The 9,997-nt window shown below is 45.9% G+C and overlaps 1 long non-coding RNA gene across 1 annotated transcript; it reads left to right on the top strand.

The window, feature by feature from the left end:
- The first annotated feature begins 6,994 nt into the window (after positions 1-6,994).
- Positions 6,995-9,571, top strand: LOC142803908 (uncharacterized). The gene is made up of 3 exons (XR_012894361.1): positions 6,995-8,080; positions 8,614-8,871; positions 9,542-9,571. It is a non-coding gene; the product is annotated as an uncharacterized LOC142803908 (long non-coding RNA).
- The last annotated feature ends 426 nt before the right edge of the window (positions 9,572-9,997 follow it).

Here is a 9,997-nt window from a genome sequence, read left to right as displayed (position 1 = left end):
ACTCCGAACCACACGTTCGCGCACCAAGACGAAACCCAGCTGAATGACGCACTCATGATGATCGGCCTATATGTTTCATGTGCAATCGGATAGGACACATTGCTCGCCATTGCCGTAGCCGTCGGACCTTATCACCTCGACCGAGATTCTATGATTGGGGACCTCGCTCCGAACGTGCACCTTATGCCCCGTCCTACCGTGCAGAGACACGTGCAGAGCATAATTCAGAACGTCGGACCAGCCGCTCGCCATCGCCCGTGCATTGTCAGTCCCGCTCGCCCCAACCCCGCCGTTCTCGGTCTCCCTACGACCGTCACTCGAAAAACTAGCCGGTGCAGCCCCCGGGGGTGACGCTGCATACACGACTCGGACTGCAAATCTTCTGATTACTTCCGACCAGCGGTGCAACCTTTTTACAATTCTTGTTGATGGTTTACGTGTAACTGCTCTTATTGATACCGGTGCGCAAATATCTGTGATGAGCTCAGACCTCCGCCGCCGCCTCCAAAAAGTTCTTACGCCTGCGATTGCACCTACCGTTCGTACAGCGGACGGGAGTACTCCTGCTGTCCTTGGAATGTGCACTGCGCGTATAACGATTTCTGATCATCAAACTTCAGTTCTGTTTGCTGTACTGGAAAATTGCCCTCATGACCTCATCCTTGGACTCGACTTTCTGACTTCACACGCTGCGCTCATTGACTGTTCCAAAGGTCTTCTTCGGCTTGAACTACCATCCTTCTCAGAGACCGTCTCTACCAGCCCACCTCGTCTACGCTCTGTCGATTTCCTCAGACTTCCGCCGCAAGCCGCAATCAAAGTCCAACTCTCGCCATATCCTCCAGTACCCGATGGTGATTATGTTGCTGCCCCAATTTTTAACGTGGCCATGACACGTAATGTTCCACTCCCCAACGCGGTGGTTACCGTCAAGGACAACCGAACTTCATTTCCCGTCCTCAATTTTGGCTTCTCAGTGCAAGTTATTCCTCGCGGCATGTCACTTGCGCATCTGACACCACTGGTCGACCACACAGTTTCCGCCCTAACCACCGATCCGCCACCCAATTTTCCATCAACGTCACTCTCGTCACGTTCGTGTTCCGACCTTTTCAAGCCAATGCTATCTAACAAGCTCACCTCTGAACAAGTCTCTGCTTTCTGCCGTGTGCTTGCTTCTTATCAGGACATCTTTGACTTCGGCGACCGTAATTTGGGCCAGACATCCGTGGTAACTCATCGCATCGTCACCGGTGACGCTCGGCCCATTCACCGACGGCCCTACCGTGTGTCAGCTTCGGAACGTGCTATTATACAGCAAGAAGTCGATAAAATGCAATAAAATGCTTCATAAGGGCATAATCAAACCATCATCTAGTCCCTGGTCTTCACCCGTTGTACTTGTTAAAAAGAAGGACAATAGCTGGAGATTTTGTGTTGATTACCGCCATCTCAACCATATTACCAAAAAAGATGTCTATCCCCTACCGCGCATAGATGATGCATTCGATTGCTTACACGGTGTCAAATATTTCTCTTCAATAGACCTTCTGTCAGGCTTACTGGCAGATTGCTGTGGACGACACAGAGAGAAGACGGCCTTCGTGACTCATTATGGACTTTATCAGTTCAAGATGATGCCCTTTGGATTACGCAATGCCCCCGCGACTTTTGAGCGCATGATGGACTCTCTCCTTCGCGGCATGAAGTGGACCATCTGCCTCTGCTTTCTTGACGACGTTATTGTTTTTTCGACTACTTTCGACGACCATCTTACCCGTCTGTCCACAGTGCTTGATGTTTTCCGACGTGCCAACTTGCAACTTAACTCGTCTAAATGTCGTTTTGGGCAACGCCAAGTCTGCGTACTCGGCCATCTTGTTGACGCTGCGGGCGTTCAACCAGACCCTGCGAAAGTCCGAACAGTTCGCGACTTCCCCACACCCCGCTCAGCCAAGAACGTCCGAAGTTTTCTGGGACCGTGCTCCTATTTCCGTCGTTTTGTCGAGAAGTTTGCTGAAGTAGCCCGTCCTCTAACCGGCCTCCTCAAAACTGATGTCGCATTCACCTGGGGCCAACAGCAAGCAAACGCCTTCTCATCGCTCGTTGAGATTCTCACCAATCCACCAGTCATAGCACACTTCGACCCATCTGCCGCCACGGAGCTTCGTACTGACGCCAGTGGCCACGGCGTAAGCGCAGTACTGGCGCAGCGGCAAACGCACCGCGTCGTCGCGTACGCAAGCCGACTGTTGTCGCGCTCGGAACAAAATTATTCGATCACAGAACGCGAGCGCTTAGCTCTCGTCTGGGCGATTGCGAAATTCCGACCGTACCTCTATGGCCGACCATTCGCAGTTATTACGGACCACCATGCGCTTTGCTGGCTCTCCTCACTCAAGGACCCTACGGGACGCCTCGGTCGCTGGGCGCTGCGCTTACAAGAGTACACTTTTTCAGTATCCTATAAATCCGGACAACTTCACAAGGATGCCGACTGCTTGTCCCATTACCCAATCGATCCCCCTGACATGATGGAAGATGGACAAGAGGTACTCGTTCTTTCAATTACCGACTTCACCGACATAGCTGCTGAACAACGCCGCGACCCCTCTTTGCGTGCTATTATCAATGGTCTGCACTCCCCCCAACTTGACCACTCCTTACAACTGTTCGTTCTTCACAACGACATCTTACACCGCTACAACGCCCGCCCAGATGGTGCTGAGCTTTTACTCGTTGTTCCTGCGCATCTTCGCTCAGATGTTTTGGCCCAGCTCCATGATGCCCCCTCCGCTGGACACCTAGGGGTGTCACGCGCCTATGACCGCGTTCGCCGTCGATTTTTTGGCCTGGTCTCTACCGTTCTGTGCGACAGTACGTTGCGGCATGCGACCTCTGCCAGCGCCGCAAGACACCTGCTCTGAGACCTGCTGGTACCCTCCAGCCCATTGAAGTACCAGATGAGCCATTTTTCTGAAGTCGGCCTCGATCTTCTAGGACCTTTTCTCGTGTCGGCCACCGGTAATAAGTGGATTGCTATTGCTATTAACTACGCAACGCGGTATGCCGTTACACGCGCCCTCCCCACCAGCTGCGGCACTGATGTAGCCGATTTCCTTCTTCATGACATCATTCTGCGTCATGGTGCTCCTCGTCAGTTGATCACCGACCGCGGCCGCTGTTTTCTATCTAAAGTAGTCGACGAGTTCCTGCGATCCTGCTCTACCCACCACAAGTTCACTACAGCGTACCACCCACAAACCAACGGCCTCACGGAACGCCTCAACCATACCCTGACGAATATGTTAGCGATGTACGTCTCCAAGGATCACAAAGACTGGGACATCCACTTACCTTTCGTTACCTTTGCATACAACAGTTCACGTCACGATACAGCTGGATTTTCCCCTTTTTACCTACCGTTTGGTTATGACCCGCCTTTGCCCATGGACACCATGCTCCAATCTGACGCTCCCTCATCGACTGCTTATGCTCGTGATGCCCTGGCCCGAGCTGACATCGCCCGCCAAGTCGCCCGGGATCGTTTATGTGCCTCGCAGCTTAACCAAAAGAGTGCTTACGATCGCCGGCACCGCGACGTACAGTACTCTCCGGGGTCGCTTGTCTTGCTGTGGTTACCATCGCGTCGTGTTGGTCTCTGCGAAAAACTGATGTTCCGTTACGTTGGCCCCTATCGCGTCGTACGCAAGGCCACCAGCGTGACCTATGAGATAGCTCCAATCCATACCACGTCAGTACCAGCTTCAGTCCCGACCGATATAGTGCACGTCTCACGGCTTAAACCATACTACTCACGACCCGAGAATTGATCGCACCGGGACGGTGCTTCTGCCGCCGGCGAGTAATGTCACGGGCTAAGTAGATGCCTGAGGTTGACGACGACGAAGTGCTCGGGGAAGGTGCTCGGACTGCAGCAGCGTTGTACGCATTTTGCTCGCCAGTGCACTCATTTTGTCTACTTTATTCCCCTTAACATCCTATATATATATATATATATATATATATATATATATATATATATATATATATATATATATATATATATATATATATATGTGTATATATATATATATATATATATATATATATATATATATATATATATATATACTAAGTAGAATAGCTGGCTTGTTGTCGAACACTTCCAACAAAAATCACAGTGAAAAATATTGAGTGAGTATATGTTGAAAGAAGCAGTAGTGATTGAGGCGTTATATTGCGTTATATTTTGGAAAATAATTGCGATGTTTAGCGGGCACTTCTAACTATGGCTACTGAAAGGAAATAATGCTACGCAAGCTATCTTCTGCCTAATTATTGGTTTGATCCACTGTTACAAAACAAAATATCCCGTAATCTCGAAGCACTGATCATTCCTGATGGTACTTTATTCAACTTAGTTACCTTTTTCATGGTTTTTTTTAACTGCTGAGATATCGAAAAGGCTTATTATTTGTTGTTAGGCACACAAACCAAAATATTGGAATCAATTTAGTCAAATTCTGGGCTTCAGACTTTCCTATCAAAACACACTTCTTCAGAGATTGAAGCAAAAAATTTGCAAGAATTTTGCGCAACAAGAGACACATCATCGTGACCCATACTGCGCCTTCATATTCGCAATGAAGTGGTCCAAGTAATGTTATGGTTTATGCATATTTTTGCTAATTGTTGGTATATCATGCGAAGAGTTGGGAAAAAGGTAGACTTTGCTTTAGGTGAGAAAAAAGTTTTCGAACTCGACAATCACACGGTTTCAAGAACTTTGCATTTGCTTCGCCTTCTCTGCGTAACATGTCAGCGTGGAAATCCAGCTCGGCTCTTTTCGTATCCAATATTGCAATCGTACAACTTCTTGCCATTTATTTGTGTATTTCACTATACTACATGTCGAAAACAGCAATGGAATATAAAGCAGCTTCATAGTACAAAAATCGCCAGAAATAAAATATTGTTGATGGCGTGCAGGCAGTTCGCGGTTGTTGTGTTTGGTTTCTTTTAATTAAGATACGTTTTGTTGTGCATTATTACTAGCAAAATTAAACAATAGATCTATTAGGTTGCGTTTGTGATCTTTCGCGTAGATGTCCACGCGTGATCGATTACGCTGGCGAAATAATGGATCGTGATGAAATGCTATAATTTATGTTGAAGTCAAAGTGCAAATTTATTTCACCAGAGAAATTCTGCATAGTGTTCGGGGCTCTGACTGCTAAAGGCAGCTTGACTTAGTTTCTGAAGGCCGCGTGTACACGTCTTAGATGATTCGATGTCTTGCACAACATTCACACGTCAACCACTGTTTCTAAATGGGATTTAACATCTTTATTTGCTATTTTTTCAGTTTTCCTATATAAGGGTGACGGCATATACATTAATCATATAAACATGTTAAAGAAAAAATTGTTTAGTTATACCGTGAATATGGCTTCATATAATGTACCCTAAGTACCAGGGCCCGGATTCACAAAACTCACTTACGAAAACATTTTTGCGCAAGAGAAATTTTCTTGCGTAAGTCGATTCACGAAACGAAAAAACGTCGTAAGAGGCCATAGTTGTCACATCGGCCGCTGCAAATAAAGCGCGCTGTGACTGCCCGGGAACATGTCAGCGATAGTGATGCAGTTGCTATACTTGCTTACGTCACCAAAAAGTGCTCGTAAGTGGATTCACGAAGCGAAATTGTGCGTAAAAACAGCATAGCTGAGAGAAAATCCTAAGAGTGGTCCGGACCACTCTTAAGAACAATGTGGCTACTTAGAACCTGCTGCCGCAGCGGTATACTTTGGTGCCCTGGCTGGTTTTGAGTTAATTCACGCCCATCAAGGGCTGCCTGATGACTGCTGGTGCGTTTTTATTTCTTTCGGCGCTTTGAGCTTCGCGTGTTGTTTCCCTTGTACGCAGTGGATGGTGTTGACAACCACCATCGTCCAATAAGTTCGAAGTCGCAGTAATTGAAGAATTCTATTGGGCGTCAATGGCATAAATGTACGCATGTAAAGATTTGTGGTTGGATGAAAACCAATGTGATACGTGAATGGTCGGTGCATTCGAACGCAACATGGCATAGGATCAACCTTATTTGTTATGTTGTTGTGTTGCGCCCCATCTCATCCAATTGAAAGTGCGACTCGAGATCCTTGCCTCATTGGTGGAAATTACCACCAAAGAGGTTAATGGGAGCACAATCTTTGCACACTATTCGAAATAAAAATGAGAGGAAGTTTTCAGTGAGTGGTTCCTAAAGTTTGTGCTCTAGTGTACTTTCATTGCCTCTAACTGTCCAATGGTTGCGATCTCTGAAATACAGCTGTCGATACACTTTGGGACGATCTGGAACAAAGCGTACTTTGTAAACCAAAACGTATTAGGGGTGTGCGTGATTACGCATGGAACTACAAGCAAATCATGCATCTTCACCTTCACTGTTCAGACATTGATATGTACCGTGATATTATGGCAAGCAATCGGAATGAAATGACCCTAGTAACTTTGTTTGACACCAAAATATGCAAATCCTCACAATTCTAGAGCAAACCTTGGCTGAATTCATCCCTGCGTCAATTGCCAGCCATTTAACTTGGCGCACGAACATCAATCAAAGGTAGAGCGAGCCACTGACATGTATTTTGTGCGACGTAGCGACCACTTGACCTGAGAATAATAGCGTTGCGAAGGCGAATGCGAAGGCGAATCCCCTGTCGCATGCTCTGATCGAAGCAGACGACAAACGCGAGCAGACGACGGCTTGGCCGACAGGCACAGCTTGTGATTGGTTGTGAAGCAATACCCTCTACATCAGCTCACTCCGTGACGTTACCAAAACACTTCATTCATCTGGCACGCCAGTTCTGTTCGTCATATCACCCCCTTCGCACATAAGAGAAAATTTTGTCATGCCGTGAAAATAGTGCAAGTACTTTCTAAGAGCTCTCTTATCATCTAATGTGCTGCGTAGTTGTCGAAAACAACATGGCGTCGTAAACAGCATATCGGTCGGTGCGACTTTCAGCAAACGCTTCTCGCACGAGTTACTTCAGCGTTTGACCAGATGTGTTGTGATTACAGCAGCTCTTTCGGTGCGTGTAAGCAGTGCGGAAAGCTGTGGCAGTGCAATGGTGTATGGTGAAGCGCAGCGAAGCCTGTGCGTCGGTGTGGTTATCAAGCGGGGATCGGCATCGATGTATCGACGACAACTAGCACTCGAGAAGCCTGCAATGTGTGTTTGTGTGCCGGTAACAGTTCGTTCGCTTGACTTTCCAGTCTCTCAGTTTGGTGCTGTGCGACATTTCGGATTGACAGCGTTTTGACACGTTACTTGAGTGACCCCAAGTACGTACGGAAACGTATGAACTACGCGCTCGGTTCTTGCTTCGCCACTAGTTAGCCCGTACGCTTCTATTTACTTGAGAGCAATGTACTGTTCGGGAGTGAAACGATGTTCGTTGTGAACAGTGGTGCTGTGTTGACGTTCCAAGACTTGTGAACAAGCTGTGCTCGTGTGACCGAAACTTGAAAGACAGCGTTGATAACTGTTTTGCCCTGCGAAGTCGTGGTGGGGCAGCTTGGCGCTTTTGTTTGTTAAGTCGTCACTTCTCCTTTTTGTGATAACCATAGTCCTAGCGCTGTGATGTGATCAACCAAAACTGCGAGATGCTACATTCTGTTGTGGATCGTGTTACTTTGGAAGCGCGCCTAGACTGTTCTTCGGTAACAATTTGAGAGTTCTATGTGGCAGCGAGAGCCCGTGAACGTCAAGCTTCCCTCCAGCCCCCCAAAAAAGCAAAGATTTCACCGGTGCCTTGCTTTGGATGAAGTTGTAGGCCAATATCGCCTAACTACAGGTTTCCGAGTTCGTCTGGTCATCGTTTTGCACGGCACTAGAGCCTTGAAAACAGCCGGTCAAGGCCAGTTCTTACACTATATCAATGGACGTGCACGCCTGGCCAGCCCTTCATTGCTGTCATTGGCAGCTTCCAGTCTGCAGATGCCCTTTGCCTGTTCGCCGTACTTGGTTCCTTATGACACCGACGGCCACTAAATGCTGCCATCGGTGAGTTCACCTTGCAAAACTAAATTTCACCGGTACTATAATTCACGCAGTTCTATAACGTGTGCAAGTTTTTAAGCCCATCAGATGTAATGTTTCTCTATGGTAAGTTGAAGCATGAAAAATTTACTACTACTGTTATATTCATACATATATTATGGAGCAAATACATAAAAAGTTTTTTGTGATTTGATACAAGTGAGCTCTTGTTTGATTATGAGGTTGGGCCTGTCGATTGACCACGTTTGATAGTTGGAAAGTTAATGTAAATTTATTTTTCAGGAGCCAGGTTGCACTTAAAAATTTATGTTATTTTGGAAAATTAGTTCTATAGACGATTACCACTGTGGTAGTACTATACTTCAATAGGAAATATATATTGCGGTACGTAAATTTTACATGAGGCTTCAGTTTATTTCAAAGTGATAATAGCAGATTTTGGTCAATTTAACGAAGTGATAGCTTCCTCAAATAAGTAGTAAAAGGGAGTGCTTTTAATGATTGTTTTTAAATATCTCGTTTTTGGCTCTTCACAGATCGCCGAGATTGGTTTGTTAAGGTCCTGTGATGCATCGGTTGCACATTCTGGCACATCAATCCTCATCATTACTTGGAGCACTGGTACAAAAATAGGAAGAACACGTTCTCCCTAACTGTGCAAGCCTATGTCACTGCTCGGACTGTTATCATTCAGCGGATGTGGCGTGGAAGCATGCATTGCAGCCTCATCTGGAAGGACTGCAATCTGCTTGGGAGCTTCGAGGGCACAAAACTGCCTAACGGCTGGCTGCAAGGTTAGTTTTTCTTTAATACATACGATTACGGGAACACCACTTACTGTGCACAAATTGAAAACCCAAGCATGGTTGCTTTCAGTGGATACCTGTAATATTCTTACACATAATTCTTATTCAACATTTATAGAACTAAATTCCAAGATAATTGAGAATGTTGAAAGCTGAAAGCCTGCAGCTTATGAATGAAACTCCAATAATCTGAGACTCAAAAGCTTGTGCTTTGAAACGAGCACAAATACTTTGATTCCTTATTGAGCTCTCCAGCTTGTGACTCCCTCTGTGGATCAAGTGCTCTGGAAGGAAATAGCAAGTGGGTGAAAATTGCCTGGCTGTTCACAACTTACAAGGAGAAAGACTATTGAAGAAGCCTCAGATGACATAGAACCAGTAACTGCATCTTTTACCTAATGTAGCTTTTTCTCTCTCAGTGCTGTTGCTTGTGTTTCAGCCGAACATGTTCACCACGATTGCATAGTGATATATATTTTTCTACAAATTGTACCTGACCTAAGTATGAATTGTTGATCTCTAAAGGTGACGTTCAGTGTGTTTCAAAGCCATGGCTTCTCATTTCTCTCTCTGTGGCTAGCCTATTTCAGCAGCAGAACGATGCAGCTAGCACACATGCAATCCAAGTCATGGAGCGCTTCTTTGGTGTTCTGTGTAGGACACAGCATATCCATCCGGCAAGACACTGGTGCCAACAATAATGGTGAGTGTTGGTGGCACCTGTAGGAGCCCGTTGTGTTTGTTGTGTATGATTATTTCCCCTGATGAAGTGCATTTTTGAAAGGTTTTCTTCATTTAGAATAATAGATGTCAGTAACAAGCACACTCATAATCCACAAGTTCTTTGTGTCTTCTAGACTGCCCATTTGCTCCAATATGCGGTATGGTGAGCTGGCTATGTTAGACAGCCTTAAAGTTATCAACATTGGCTGTTGTGTTGTAATGCAGTCTAACTTGTGTTTCTTAGTGAACTTATTTGTGGTCTACTTCTCGCACCTAGTGTAAAGTCGAAATAAAAGACTCTAGTGGCTTTTTATACCTGTCAGAAGTTTCATGCCTTCATCTATAACATTGTGGTTTTCCTCTTGTGTCATATTAAATATATTTTCAGCCT

This window comes from Rhipicephalus microplus, chromosome 3, assembly GCF_043290135.1.
Source record: "Rhipicephalus microplus isolate Deutch F79 chromosome 3, USDA_Rmic, whole genome shotgun sequence".
NCBI lineage: Eukaryota > Metazoa > Arthropoda > Arachnida > Ixodida > Ixodidae > Rhipicephalus > Rhipicephalus microplus.
The sequence above is the reverse complement of the archived record's forward strand: the minus strand, read 5'-3'. Positions and strand labels throughout refer to the sequence as shown.